The sequence below is a fragment of the Anas platyrhynchos genome, chromosome 4 (genome assembly GCF_047663525.1).
Source record: "Anas platyrhynchos isolate ZD024472 breed Pekin duck chromosome 4, IASCAAS_PekinDuck_T2T, whole genome shotgun sequence".
NCBI lineage: Eukaryota > Metazoa > Chordata > Aves > Anseriformes > Anatidae > Anas > Anas platyrhynchos.
The window spans coordinates 33,750,054-33,765,646 of NC_092590.1; the positions used below are offsets into that span (position 1 = coordinate 33,750,054).

Below are 15,593 nucleotides of genomic sequence, written 5' to 3' on the forward strand. Positions count from 1 at the left end.
GGTTTGGATTCCAAATCTTCCCTATACTCCCCACGGTGTATGGGTCTGAAGTTAGTTTTTGAAGAACAGTGTTATCACATCAAAATTTCTATCTAGAGCAACAGAGAAATTCTTAAGTTACTTCATAGGTTCTTTGAAGCCATGTAAAGTACCATCTTAGATCTTCTTGAAGAATTCTAATCCATTTCCCATGTTCACTTGCTCATGTGCTATAAAATAAAGTTTAAGAATTAAATCTTAGGTACAAGGGGTCTTTTAGACTCTCTCTCTCAAAAAAAAAAAAGTCTAGGAGAAACTAGAGTCTTGAAATTTCTAGGGCAAACAGTACATTAAAATCAGACCAAACGAATTGCTATAATGAGACTGAAGCTCTGAAATCTTTACTACTGTATGGAATTAGCATTATTTTTCTCTAGCTTCACATTAAAACAGCTGTTTGTATTCTGAGCTTTTTGTTCACACAAACTATGCCCTTATTCTAGAAAAGGGAAGATGTTTTAAACAATAACCGCATTTCCAAAATAGCCATTTTAAAGAAGAATAAATGAGCTTATTAGTTAAAATACAAGGTGAAGAGGGTATATCTTATGTGCTCTCTCTGTGCCAAAATTTTTAGTAACAATAGCATTAAGTAAGATGGTCTTGGCAAAAGTAGGAATAAAAAAAATTCTAGCACACAGCATTTCTTTTGTTTACTGTCAGTATCGGTCTAGAGAACAAAAAATGAGATGCCAGAGCTGCACCTACTTGTCTGCCAAGATACAGTGTACAAGGCTATACATTGTCAGTTCTTCCATGGGCATGTATTGCTATTGTCTCTCTCTCAAAACAAACAAAGAAACAAAAAAACCCACACAATGAAAAGCAGAGAACATGTTTGAAACAAAGAACAAAAAAAAAAAAATACACAAATACCACTGTGCTTTCTGGCTCAAGTAGTTAGTCAATAGTTAAGTTCTTCACCTCTAGGAGTAGTTAATAAGCAAGTTTGGCTACAATCCTACATAGCAAGAATATACTCCTTTTCATTGCCTATTTTACAAAGAACAGATACAAGACGGGTCGGTTTCTCTAATCACAGATCAAAGTCTCTTTATAGCTAATGCTCTGCACTGAAAAACTCCCTCTCTCAGCTTCTTAATGGGGAACTAAACACTTCTGAGTCTCTCCTACCATTTCTGCATGGTCTCACAGCTGCAGGATCACAGCCTCTCTTTCTCCATTATCAGTAGGTGATGGGTGCTTCATTTTGGAAGAGAGATAAATCTGCATGATAATACATTATCATTAACCTGCAGAACTTATCAGATGTAAGAGCTAACCAGTATAGAGAACATCCCTACACCTTTGCCTAGTGATAGGTAAATGGTTATGAACAGCTGGTTTACAAATAGATCCATAATTAAAACACACTATTATAAACTATCTGCTACTACTTTAACTTCCAACCATATTGCCAGTCTGGTACTATGTTCAGATAGGGCACTTACTGTACAGGTTTCACTTGGTAATCAACAGCCACCTGCAGCCTGTCAAATGAGATCAGACTTACCTGTAGGAATGGGGCCTCCTTGTTTCCAATGGTAAATTAATTCAAGCTGGCTGACTGGAAACACTGGATCCAGACGAAAGGCAGCAAGTGGCAGCAACCAAGGCTTGTCAGTCGCGGCTCTTGGAGTTAAGTACATTGCACTGCACTGAGGCTTGGAAAATAAAAACAGACAGCTTGCCTTAGATGTTAGTGCCTATTGAGCGGTGATAGATGGCAGTCCTGCTATCTTTGAATGGAAATTAGTGTTATCTCCTCCATTATGTTACACTTCACTAGCAGCTTATGCTAAGCTGCAGACTAACAGGATAGCACAGATGGGAAGATGAAAAGTTGGAACATACTTCCCAGCAAAAATGAGTCCAATTGCAGTGGGAGCAGGAACACTTTTACTCCTCCTGAGCATAACAACATCATGCTGCAGCTGAGACCTGTGCTTTGCTGCCCCCAGGGCTCTAGGTGGATGAGGAGCACTCCTGCTGTCTGCTGAAGTCTAACCTGGCAAGTGAAAAAGTTAACTCCATCCCAGCCATACCCCAAAAAGTGAGGGACAGACAAAGAGAGGAAGGATAGGAAAGAACAGCTTCCTAAAGTACTCCACTTGCCTATGGGCTGGAAAGCCAGGCTCTAGGTTCTCCAGCATGTATTAAGACTCTGGCTCTAGTGTACCACAGTATTGTACCGGGGAGCTAGCACTGTGCCTGGTGGCAGATATAGGCCAGAACAGGTTTCATGTAAGGAACAGATGAAAATACAATCTTTAAGTTTTTCTCTGTATAGCTTACTTTAGGACTGAAAGCAGAGCTTGAAGTGAAAAGCACTTGCTTCTACTTCCAGCTTTGAAAACCCAAAGATGAAGAAGTCATCTGCTGACAAGCCACTGTATGTACCTTAGCAGGATGGGGATCAGAATCAATTTCTCTGGAGTTTCTTGGAAGTCACAGGGTCTTCAGTGGGGCCACAAAACATTGGACTGCAAATGGAAGAAAGATTTGGATCTCAGCAAGTTGGAAAGCATACCATTTTATTTATTTTTTCTTCTCCCATCGATATGTCTGCAAGAAGACAGAATTAATTCTAAATTAGAATAGCTACCCCCCCCTCAAGCTCCATGTCAGTTGTCCAAGTTCCAAACTCCTTGTTTCAGGGAAAATAAAAGTTGTTTCCATTTGCCTAAGTACATTTATCATAAAAAGTTTAGTTGCAATTTTTGTGGGTTTAAATAATAGGACTCAGCATCCTTGCCAAGACAGAAAGGAATGGCTCATGGCTAGGTGGCATGAGCAGGCACACGCGAGCATTCCCTTTGCAGTTCTACCAATACGCATCTGATTCTGCCATCTGCGTCTGCTGTTTTAACAGAGAGATTATCTTCAGTGACCAAAATGTACAACTGTTTGCGCAGCAACAATATACACAGATTATTTTTAGTTGAAACATGTGGCACTACTCATTGTGCAGCTGCTTTCATGCATTAATGCATTGTGATACAAAACCCTAACTGCAAGAACCCAAATTAATTGCAAGCAACGAGACATTTTGGACTGAAAACCCCTTTTGGCTACATTAGAATCGAGTTGTTGACTTTTCAAGCTAAAAGAGATATGAATCATGGAAAATATTTCATTCTTAACCCCTCAAAGTACCCAATATTCCTGAACTAATGCAAAATGCAGTTGTGTGTTGGCTTAGAAATTACAACTTCTCTGCCAAAGGTTAATTTAGACTATTCATCCAAGATTAGTTGCAAGTTTTTAAAACTGTAAATAAATTCTTGTTCCTAAACAGCACAGGTTTTCAAAGCAGGGAGTATAACCCACAGCCTATAAAAGGAAAAGATTTAAAGCAGAAATGGGACATTTGACTTCTGCATATTTGGAACATTTAATCACCCTCTTGGTTATATGGAATAAGTTAGACTGGCAGCTTTTTCTTCAGCTCCTTCTGAAAGTACATTTCTTTAATAGAGCTTTAATGCTTTGTAGGATGATTTAAAACCTAGTCCTGCATCTTTTACAGACAACTGTAGAACTCCTCTTTATTTCAGGGGGAACAAGTCCAAACATTGTAAGTGCCTAAATCTATGGCCCATAACTTTTTCTCCCAATTGCACAGTAGTTGTATCTTTTCACATTCACATTACGAGTTATTAAGCAAAATAACATAGGCACAAACCAATAATATTAGAAGTAGTAGGACAACCTTGATATCTCATTCTACTAGATGTGGAGGGCTATACAAAACTTCATCTGTTTTTAGCTGTAAGCATAGGAAAAAAAAAAAAGTATTGAATGACTTTCTCAGCTCTTATGCTGCTATAAAGAAACACAGCTGGGGAGGCAGAGAGTAATTTTTTATGAGACTTAGGTCTCAGACTTTGAAATGCCACAGCCAAATCTGCCAAAGATTGAGACTTAGGTCTCAATCTTTGGCAGATTTGGCTATGGCATTTCAAAATGTTGCTACTGTTGAGTAACCTCATACTCTCATACTGTCCTTTTGCTGAAGACAACTGCCCACATAAAATGACTGTGTTCCTGCATCTTCTTTACGTAGTATAATTGTAGCACGTGTATATTCACCGCTAGTATAGGTCAGTTAATTATTCATGCTGCCTATTACAACATTAAAATAAACACACATTGTTCTACTGTCTTTACTGTAAGATTAGTTTCCTGAGGAAAAAAATGGACAAATCAGGTCATAAAACTCTCCAAACAGCCACACCCACATTAACCAGAGATTCTAGTGTAACTTCATCTCATTTTCACATTTCATTTCTACCTCTGAAATTTCAACACATTTGCCTGTTGTTTCAAATGAGGGAGCAATCGTTTTAATCCTGTTTAGATTGTGAGCAAAAGGTTTTTGTTTATTTTATTTTTTTTTCTCCTCTGACAGGTCTGTAGTCAGAGACCTTGTAGTCAGCAGTTTATTATTCACCTTGAGATGTAAATATAAAACTAAGGACAATATTACAATACTTAAAATAATTCTTGATGTCATTAGAACAAAATCCTCAAAGTTGAGGATCTTGTTATTTGTGTGAGGCTGCAAAGTCCACATCAGCTTACCACAGCCAGTGGTTTTGCCAGATGAGCCAAATCTAGCAAAGCCTCAGCTTGTACTATTTGCCTGGTAAAGGACTGAACCAGACTGTTCCCTTTTCCAATAGTTTGCATCCAACCTGCACTAAGATGATGGAGTTTTGTTTCCTGCAGTGTGCAGAAACCAAAGTCTGTGGGCCTAGGCTATTCAGTAAGGATCTATCCTGTTGCTGTCTGAGCTGGATGCTCTTTGTCCTTTCTGATTGTCACTCTACCTTTTGTATCACACCTATGATTAAGTCATCTAGGGTTCCTTAAGTACCAGCACACTTCTGTTGACTGCAGTGCTCAAATTAAGCAAATATTTACAACATTGCACCTAGTAGGGCACTGCATCCCTCAGAGATCATCTGGAGCCTGATATAAAACACAGCGATCAGCAGCAAATGCCTCTAGGTTTGATACTCTCTCATAGCTCTCCCATCTGATATAACCTGATTTGGTTTAACAGCAAATCTACACATTAACCGGGTAGGATAAGTTAGCACATACATTCAGAAACACATTTCAACTAAAGCAGAAGGTAAAGTAGCCTCACTGTCATGACATTGTCCTTGTTCTTTCTTATGCACAATGCTAAGGTTTTGGTGACTCACGACATCCAGTTTCACACAGTTTAGCACTCTTTCCTGATGGTTGCTGCCGAAAGCATCTCTCAAACGCTGACACAGCAGCCATCAGCATATTCACAGCCCCCCATAGCATGAATCCAACCATTTTCTATAACCAGCCTACGTCACTGCTTTGTATCTTTTGCACAATGCTTAAGGGCATCTTCTAGAAACAGTCTGAGGCAGCTGTTAAGCAGATCAGTAACCCAAATACACATGACACTTAAGTTTCTTACTGTTGTGTTTCTGTAGTGCTGTGAGGAAAGATATGGATAAATATCTACCTATTCCACTCAGCCACTTACTTCATGCAGCACCACCCACTGCAACAAGACAGTGCTCCTCATTGGAGAAATCTGCATGGAAGAAGGTGTTGTTTAGCCACCCATGTGATGGAAGGATTGCCTGTAACATGACTGACTTTTACTGGGATGCAGGCTCTATGTCTGCAGTATGATACACTGGGCACTAACATGTAGGCAGTTGCTCTTTAGCTAGCCAAATTTTAGTGAATGCTGGACTTTTGGAGGAAATCCTGTTCCAAGCAGTTGCTAACATTCTCTGTTCTAGCTTTTTGTTATTTGAGGTCTCTACATCTATACAAAGTTACATATAACTGAAGGACTGACTGCATTTTTTTTTTCTTCCCTTTGTTGAATTTTTCCAACTGCACAAATGTCTGGCTATTCAGACATGATAAAATGGATCAAGTGATGAAGATTGACAATTTTTATTGCTGCTTTATCCCTTCCCCATTCAAAATGAAAAGGGAACTCAAGTCAAGGCTGTCCCAACCTTCCAAGCTAAGTAGAGAACAATCTCCACATGAACGTCACGTACAATGTTACCTACCCACAGCTTTTCATTATCCAGTTTCTTTTGAGACTTTTTCACCTCTAGCACATGCTGTGATAGAAATACTGTAATTATAGAGTACACAAAGTAAGCCTACTTTCTCCTCCTGAATTCAGTGATTTCATAACATGAGAGACCACCTTCAGAGCTGTCAGTACCGATAATGGAAGAGAAACGCTAATACTCAGAATGAACTACTTGAGCTTTGATAGGATTAATATCAGCTGCTGGTCTGACGGTTGCTCCTGCTTGTGTATCAGTACAAATTTGCACTAATATGCCAGCTAGCACTGACCCTGCGTGGGATCCTCTGCTACTCTCACTGCAAGTCATTTATAGTCAGGCTTTACAGGAAGGTTTTGTTTTTTTTTTTTTTCCTTCCATATTTTAGCCATTTTCACTGTGTGCAATGGTTTAGCTTGTAAGCTGAGACAGTGCAAGGCTACCAGGGAGAATAATCATAGGAATATGAGACTGATAGAGATCCTAAGGTCAACTGCCAGTGTAGTTGACTGCAAGACCCACAAGATAAACTTTTCACTGGGCTGGTAAAGAGTTCCCTGTAATTGCTGTTACTGACCTAGAAGTTTTGGCAAAACCCACCAGCCAAACAGGAGGGCAAGAGGAGGAGAGGAAGTGCTGCATTTCCAGCACTGACTCCTTGGATACCTTCTTATCCTAGGAAACTGACCCTTTTTCTAGTGCTGTTTGTATTACTATATTCAGTAAGCTGTTATTAATACTAGTGAAAAATGAGTTTTGAGCTGCCCTCAGGCATACTTACTCACATTGAATAGCACATACTGAAATTACGTCCTGATAGTTATTTGGCTAACTGCGTTTTGTCCCAAACACTTATACAGTCAGTGCAAGAGCTCTGGTAGTCTAATCTGTAATACTGCTTTTAAATGGGAAACTATAAAATCCCCTTTTCTCTCTTTATTCCATACATATGGTTGGAGTATTTTACTTGGATGGTATCCTTCTTACTTGCCTTGCCTTTAAGAAAAAAAAAAAAAAAAAAAAGATGTTAAACATCTTCAAACCTTTCTGTACCTTAGATTCTTCAATGTATTTACCAACAGTTAAGCAGCTGTCCTTGAAGTTACCTTGTGATCCCTCCATTAACCCAGGTCCACCTTCTGTTGTTTGTACAGAAACAATTACCAGTAGTGGTTTTGCACTAAAGATCCTGCTTTATCCAATGCTTATTTCCCTTGCCTCTTGGCCACATCATTTAAGACTGCAATAGTTCCCCTCTCTTATTCCCCTCTAAACAAATGTAAGACCTCAAATTAGACATACTATGATAATGTAAGCTATAATGGAGAAGCAGCGATCACAAAGAGAACTTAGCGGTTGAATAATCTGATTTGTCAGCATTACTTTGGTACATACAGGATGTCCTAAAGCACAGGGATTATTAAAATATAGAGACAACTACATCCACTGGCACAAAAGTCATTAGCAAAATGAATTTCCAGGAGCAATTATTGTGTAAGTATTGCCCAAATGTGCATTAAACAATCAATCCACTGTAAATCTGTATTTTATGAGAGTCAGCTAAAGTGGTTCAGGACAGGCCTCATACATAGTATGCTTAGTCACATCTTTTGTATTAATTACTTTTGCCAACTTTTAACTTACTTGCATGACGTTGCATAGCAACAGATTATTCTGTTATTTGTTTTCTCTTCATTTTTAAATAGATAAAAGCAGTACAATCTCTAACGTTTCTGACTAAAAAGCCTGTTATCTGATGATCTCACATATATTCAGAACAGAATAAAACACTTTTCCAGACTTGTGTTATCTACATATTTCTTTTTGCTAAATGCCTGTTCCTCTAAAGATCTGCAATAATGCTTTGTGACTTACTAAGCATTAGGTCACCACGACTGAGCCACATTAAGGAGACTTCAGGTGGGACTGAATCGCAATGTGTAAGTGCGGAAGTCTAGTGCAGTTTTTGTACTGTACATAAATTTGTTCTTATTCCTGTTTGTGGCTGAAGGCATAAAGCTTCTAAAATGATCACTGTTCTTAAGGCCTTTCCCTCAGTATCACAGTATGTCACAGCACTTGTTATTTCCTACACAATAACAAACTTCAACAATCTCTTACTTTCCCGGTTTCTTCATTTCCATTTATTCTCTTCAATTAGCAGATTTTAAGCACCATTACCAGCAAATTCCTTTGGTTACACATTCAGCAGCCAAGTACTACGCTTTTTCTGATCCACTGCGAATACAAAGTGTGCTCTACAAAATGAAAAGCACAAGGACTCTGGAGGAAAACCAACCAATAAACAAACCCAAAACAACCCAAACTCCCTGCTATGTCCAGGCTCAGTGGTGGTGGTTAAAGCTGCAGCTCCAACAACAAAAGCTGTTCAGAGCAATTCTGGACAGGTAGCTAGGCTTCCAGGAGAGAAGGGGGCATGCTAGCAACTTGACTTCAGAGATCACAGAGCTTATTTAAAAGTTATTGGCTCCTGCTAATAATGGTCTTTGATAAATGTATCTTACGGAGTTGTAAAAACACAGATTTAGACAATTTCTTTTATTACTAGTATTTCCAGAAAAAATGTAATCACGCAGGTTGTAGGAAAGGGTCTGGCATATACATGTAGAATCATAGAATCATTTAGGTTGAAAAAGACCTTCAAAATGATCAACTCCATCCACGCAACACTAGTCCAGTGCTAAAGAAAATCCCTAAGCGCCACATCCAGATGTCTTTTAAATGGGAGGCAACTCCACCACCTCTCTGGGCAGCCTGTTCCAATGCCTAGCCACTCTTTCTGTGTAAAAATTCTTCCTGATACCATTCTAAATCTCCCCTGGCACAAATCAAGGCTCTTGCAGCAAGATGCCAAATACGCTATCTCATAAACATCTACTTTCTTTCAGGGCCTTATCCTCACTTATAAACTCTGGTGCAGGTATGTTCTGTAATTGAACTGACAAAAACAGGCATTGGGACAATACCTGATAAAACAATGCTTCACTCAGAGTATGAATGAGGCAGACTTTTCAAATGATGACGTTGAGTCAGACTTGAAAAAAAATGACTCTGCCAGCTTCTCTTCTGATAAAATGCCTAAAGACAGGATTAAAAACTTGGGGTTTGCATATTGGCATTAAGACATTGTATTTTTATGTTATGGAGCTAACTGTGTAGTAGTATTGTTATCCACCAGTTTTATTTTTACTTGAAATCTTTTAATATTAGGGATACCAAAGAAAGCAGATGGATGCTCTGTGTTTGGGCTTTTGAACAAACCATGAGAACTGACACTAGCATCCTGCAGCAATATGCATCATCACCTTCATTTTCCCTGTTTTCAAAATGCCTGGTAAATCAATTATCCTTTTTCATGCTCTGAATCTTGAGTACTACTAGGGCTGTCTTCGTTGATAAAAAAAAAAATCAGCGTCTTAAGTATATTATAAAGATATGTAAAAAAATATTAGACCATAGGGTCTACATTCACCTTAGAGCTTGTCATGCTCTATATCAAATCCAGCGATATGATATAGCACATGCTAATCCATCCAAAACACACTCTTCCATGGGTGACCTAATGCAGAAATGGCTACACAGCATCCCTCCCAGTCCTGTGCCACGTGACAACAATTAGCAGCTGCTGCATGCATCGGGCTTGCATTTCTCACCCTTACATAATAATTGCTTTTTCTTTCATTTTTAGCACTGCATCTGCTACTTAATAATATGGGTGCAGGATGGGGTGATGATTTAGCTAACCCTATGCAAATTTGCTTGGTAGCACAGACTATTACTAACATTTTGAGCTTTACTATACAATATTATATGGGACATTGAATTTGGCTTAAGTCCTTTCCACTCCCTCATCCCACTGGGAAGTTTCCCTGCTCTAAGCATGTGATTCCCCCCACCCCACCCCCGTCCCCCAAGTAAACATGAAGCTGTTATAATTGAGAAAGAGCATTTTCAAAAATAATCTTTTTCATTCACAGAAAATTGCCTTAGGAGCATGTAAAACCAAACATGATCTCTCTCTCTCCTACCCCTTTCAGTCGCTACTTCAGCAGGTCAATAATGCCACATTTTGTAATACTCTTCCCAGGGCTAGAAGGAGAGGAGAGAGAATGAACTGATGTAGCCGGTCATTCTTCAGTGAATAAAGACATTTTTGGCCTTCAGTGAGCTATCAGATGAGAGACAATTTTTTACCATAATCCTGGAAGTTTTTACAGTTTTTACCCAATAGCTTCCAACGCTGTTGGCTTTTTCAAAGCACAACAATGATATCAGTTGTTTATCCTTTACTCCCGAGTCTTATTTTTCAAGGGGCCACTTTGCCTGTTCCTCTGTGTCTCATACATCACTCCAAAAACAGCAGCTCCACAGGACCGTGAAGCATGGCTTATCCACTGGAGAGGTAGAGAACAGGAATCTTCCACTTTTCAAACTTGCCTTTTCCATTCTCGGTTACAGAGTCTGTCCAGCTCTTTACAGTTTTGAGAAGAGCTTGTAGCAGATAACATTTAAAAGCTTTTTTTTTTTCTTTTTTTTTTTTTTTTCTTTTTTCCCCTGTGCTCCTTTCTGAAGCAAAATCTAACCAGCTTTCTATTTTGAGAGAATCGTATTAACAACTTCAGAATTGTTGTGAAATCTACAACACAATTTTTTCTGGGAAATTTATTTTTAAAAATGCCCCAAATTTTCAGCTTGGTAAAGTTGAATGGATCAGACTCATCATGTGAAAGAAATAAATAAGCCCAGAATTTGCACAGTAAACTGACAACAAATTTCCCTTATTACTTGCAATCCATGTTCTTGTTTTTATACTTTTTGTTCTAAATCTTTTTGAAGCAGGGGGACTTCCACCCTCTCCTGTCAACTTCTTTCTCTCCTCTGTTTCCCATCAATCTTACTGTTACATTCATTTTGGGGATTTCCTACAACTTCACTACCCAGTTTGCTGACTGTAAAAGCTGACTGTCTTCAGTTTTCCTGTCCTGCACAGAGCTTACAACGCCCTTTTTCTTCTAGATGTTCCCATCCCTAACACCCAAGTTTAGTATGTAGTTTTCAGCAAGTGATTCAGTTCTTACAAAGTAAGGTTGAGGACTCTACTTTTAAAAAAGCACTCCAGAAAATAAATAATGAGGTGTATTTGGAGATAAAAAGTGTAAAAGAAAAACAGAGAAGGATTGAACTGTATGACTACAGAGTTTAAAGTCCTACTGCAGTACTGGCAGGTTTAGAATAGTCTATTATCAGCAGACCAACACCATTTTAAATTAAAAATATATGCTAGCAGAGCACCAGGAATAAATAAGGGGCACAGAGGATAGCTGCACAACGTCAGTCATTGATAAGGTATTAGAAAACCTAGATGGTATAACAGTAGAAACAAGCACCACTATTGTACTGTCACCTAACAAAAAAACAACTGAGTTTAAGAGTTGTTATGTTCTTATACTGGTCGGTCATTATACAGGTCAGTATAGCTGACCTGCTTCTGGCTGATCTTTCACCTGAGGAAGTCCCTTACAAGCTGTGTCTCAGGAGCCCACACCAAGATTTCTCTGTACTGTCTTGCTGGTCAAAAATAAACTACCTAGTCAGAGCAGTTCAAAGCTCAACATACCAAATGCTATGTCATAAACACTAATTGAGTTGTAGTATCCTGATTTATAGCGATATCCTACCTACGGATCTCCAAAACCACCTCACACTGATGATTCTTCCCAAATTTAGCAATAGAAAACATGGTAACAGCCCCTGTTGGCTTCAACAGAAAGGGGTCTGAACTCAGATTAAGAACCAGGTTTGAATTTTGCTATGTCATCTGCTTCCTGAAGAGTTCGCATTTACATAAGCTCAGCCTTGCAATATTAATACACTCTTGCAGTTTACCTTCTGGCGATTATTTCCTTACTAGGTGACATCAGTGGAAATCCAGACTGCAGTAACATGCATAATTAAAAACTTCAGAAGAGGGAGGGAACCAAAGTGATGCATTTCTTGACAAGATCCGCTAACATTTTCCAATCGGATTGAAACATGTATTGAAAGACCATGATATGTCTATCAGGAGCTTTCAATATACGTTATTGCTTAATCTGCATCAGACTGCCCATACATCTTTCAGTGCCACAAATATTGTTCCTTAAATAAAAGTCAAGGCTCAGAAGATGCTGTTTTATGGGATTTAACTCTACCCCACAGGCATCACAGACCTTCAGGAAAACCAGTGCCCTTCCAAGATGCCACCTAACCATGAAGGAGTTGATCAGGTACCGCTAGCACCCCACAGCTCCTGCTACCTTGAGACCCCCTTCATGCTGCATCTCTTAAGGTTTGGAAGGGCTTATGGAGGTGCTCCTCTGCCTGTCTTACTGGGGATATTCCATGCACCCAGACATATTAAAACTGGCTGTGCTCCCATCCCTCTCACTCAAAGAGATTGGTAACAGAGAACGTACGTAGCCTGCTGCGTGTGACATGGCCCAGAATATAAGCCTAGGCTTAGTTCCCTGTTCCATATAGATCACTGCAGAGAATAGATTTACACCTCTCCCCCCTCCTCCCCATCAAAATAAAATGCTTTTGACTACTTTAGCTTTGGCATAGGCAACATAAAAACTGGTGTAATGAATACCACTATGTTCACAAGACTTAGAAGCAGAAGAGCCTTGGGAAAAAGCATAGGATACACAAAGGAAAGTGATGCATCTTTCATCATGTGTATGGCCTTAAGACTACCCCTGGTACCATCTTAGCTGTCTACAGCTACCCTATGTAGCTGTAGACAATACCTCTTATATACAAAGGTAGCTGTAAAGGCTTGATCATCCACACATACACACACACACCTTAATTTTGACATTTCTTATTTTTCCTAGTCCCTGATGTCCAGAAGACCTGACATTAAATACAATTTTTTGTGTGTATGACCTTGGTGTCCAGCAAGCTATTTTTAAGCAGAAAAATCTCGCATCCCAATAAAACATAACAGAGCAATTCTTCAGACTGCCTATAATATTTGCTCCAGTACCTTCAGGATGAATGATAAGCTATCAAGTTATTATTTCAGGCATTGTTCCTGTGGGATATGATTCTCATTTAATGGCACAGCAGTAGAGCTCTATGGATTTCAGTGCAGTACTTACCTGTGCTACCAGCAGAGCTGTCTTGCTTTTATCAGCATAGTTATCAGACTAAAGTAAACATAGATCAATAGCAAGATTATATACTTGGATGTATCCAAGGACTTGCCAAACCATGTTGACACAATTCTGCACTTATGTGATTGAACTACAGAGTCTCATGTTGTCATAGCATATAAAGTCCTTTAAATAAAGGGAACATAACTGCAGCAAAATCAGAACATCTATATACACCCATAAAATTGCAGCATTTTCCATGTGTCTACAAATCTAGAATCCAAAACTTTCAAGCTTCCCCCCCTTCCCCTCCTCCCTGCAGCGTATAAATGTTTTCTTTCCCTTCAAGAAGCAAGGGGAGCATTTCAGCTGGGTTGCATGGAGCAGCCTGTAAGACCTTTCCAAGTTTCCTAGAAACTTAGCCACCCAGTTGGTCAGACCTCCTCCAGGCAAAAGTACATCTCACTTAACATTTCTGATGGTGAGCGAAGATAACAATTCTGGTGCAGTGTTGTGCCCTGTTCCCTTTGGACAAATGTAACTTTGAGACAGTTTAAAATGCAGAAAACATTTACTATGGCCACTCTGTGCTCCCTGTTTCTTTGTCAGGGAGAGGTCAGCACAGCTACAGCTTCTACCAGAAACCCAGTTTCCTCCTGCTGATTCTCTTCGATCTAAGAAATATAAAAACCAAAGACTTTTTTCCTGTTTGTGCTGATTCTGTGAGCTCTACTTTCTGTGGGGACGTAATCACAAAGGACAATGCAAAACTTAGCTGTTTATGTGTTTAGCTTTGTTTTAATACAAATAAATGCAAGCATTTCCTTCCAGTCATCTCATGCCTTTAAACCAAGTTTTTACTCAGACTTGTAGCTATACACTAAATTTGATGAGCTGTTTTGATAAGAAAACTACACTGTCAGACACTGTTGTAAAATGTTCTTTCTGTTGTAGCAGTTTAGGGTCACCCTGAAGAGATGGGTGTGCAGAATTTTTAACAGTCATCTGTTTACCTGAACGAGTTTATCACATAGATTATTATTATTATTATTATTATTATTATTATTCCTTTCTTTTCTTTCTCACCTCTCCCTACCCCTCCATCCCCTTCTAGTAGCCACACTTGGAATAAAAAAGTATTATTACCCTGAACCCTGAAATGTAACTCATGCCTTCTAAGGCCAGAAGCATGCCTTCAGGAAGAAAGCTGCAAGATAGGAAGGAATAGAACTCAAAATCTATCATATATGCTAATGCACAGAAGTACTGAAAATCTAACGTAAGCCAAAATAAAAAGTGTCTTAGTTGCTAGGCCACAAGTTCAGATAGAAATGTGCAGCATTTGCATGTGAAATATTCTTAGAAAAAGAGAGGAGTTTGATTCCATGCATCCCAGTTCTTTTATTAGTACACTTAACTCACATGTTAGATATAAGCAGGATTTTTAAAACCTAATATTTGCCAGAATATTAATCGTATATAATTTAGCCATCAAGAAACAGAATCAGTCTGTGCAATATGAATATTCTTGGCAGCCTATTCATGTGAGAGTTAAAGAAGACAAAAAGGTAGCAAAAAAACTGAAGGGGAAAGGAATGAATTATGACTATTTTTTTCAAGGCAAGAATTTCTAAATCAGCTCCACTTTTTAAAATAGTCCTATGAATATGCAATATCCAATCTGGAACAAGACAAAAATTTCTCCAAAGGAATGCAAGTAGGCAACTGCTTAGGAGTAGTCAGGAAGTCTATTTTAGCTGATCCAAAGCAAGCTTTATAGTCTGCTTTCCCCATTAAATCCCACTAGACCACCATTTTTAAACAATTATCTTTATTCTACTTTCTTTCAGTTAAAATAAAAGATTGCCAAAGAAAATTTATGATTTTATGTAGGTTTTATAGGCTGTAGAGTAATTCTGAGGTATTCTCCTGAGAGAGAATCTTTTCAGAGCCTAACAGTAAACAGTATTCAATACTTTCCAATCCCATGTTTTGCTAATCCTTGATAAAACCAGACAAAACTAAAAATTGAGAAAAGAAAGAAAAACAGAATTATATATTTGTTAATGTGTGATATTTAAAATTGTTTTATATAACTTGGCACACCGAGAGATCCTTTGACGCAGCTGTATCTATAAAGTTCAGTGGCTTTGCATTCATATCTACCAGGGGCAAGCAGCCTGGCTGCTGAAGCAATCACTGGCCTTCCTAATTTTTTGAACATAAGAAACTGCCCAACCCCCACACCAAAATATAATAAAAAAACTCACTACATATCTGGAAAAATGAAAGTCAGGAATTGTTACAGTAC

The 15,593-nt window shown here is 38.7% G+C and overlaps 2 long non-coding RNA genes across 12 annotated transcripts in view; one reads left to right on the top strand and one right to left on the bottom strand.

Annotated features, from left to right (window-relative positions):
- The window catches only part of LOC106016056 (uncharacterized), a 48,916-nt gene extending 41,001 nt beyond the window's left edge, over positions 1-7,915 (top strand). Inside the window, exon 7 of the long non-coding RNA XR_002400640.4 lies at positions 2,387-7,915. This is a non-coding gene — a long non-coding RNA (uncharacterized lncRNA). The remainder of the gene's footprint in view (positions 1-2,386) is intronic.
- LOC106016054 (uncharacterized) overlaps positions 1-15,593 on the bottom strand; it is a 270,464-nt gene that overhangs the window by 24,570 nt on the left and 230,301 nt on the right. For all 11 annotated transcript variants that reach the window (XR_003496990.3, XR_011809047.1, XR_011809045.1 and 8 more), the window contains exons 6-7: positions 2,440-2,522; positions 1,553-1,703 (exon numbers count right to left, since the gene is read on the bottom strand). This is a non-coding gene — a long non-coding RNA (uncharacterized lncRNA). The remainder of the gene's footprint in view (positions 1-1,552; positions 1,704-2,439; positions 2,523-15,593) is intronic.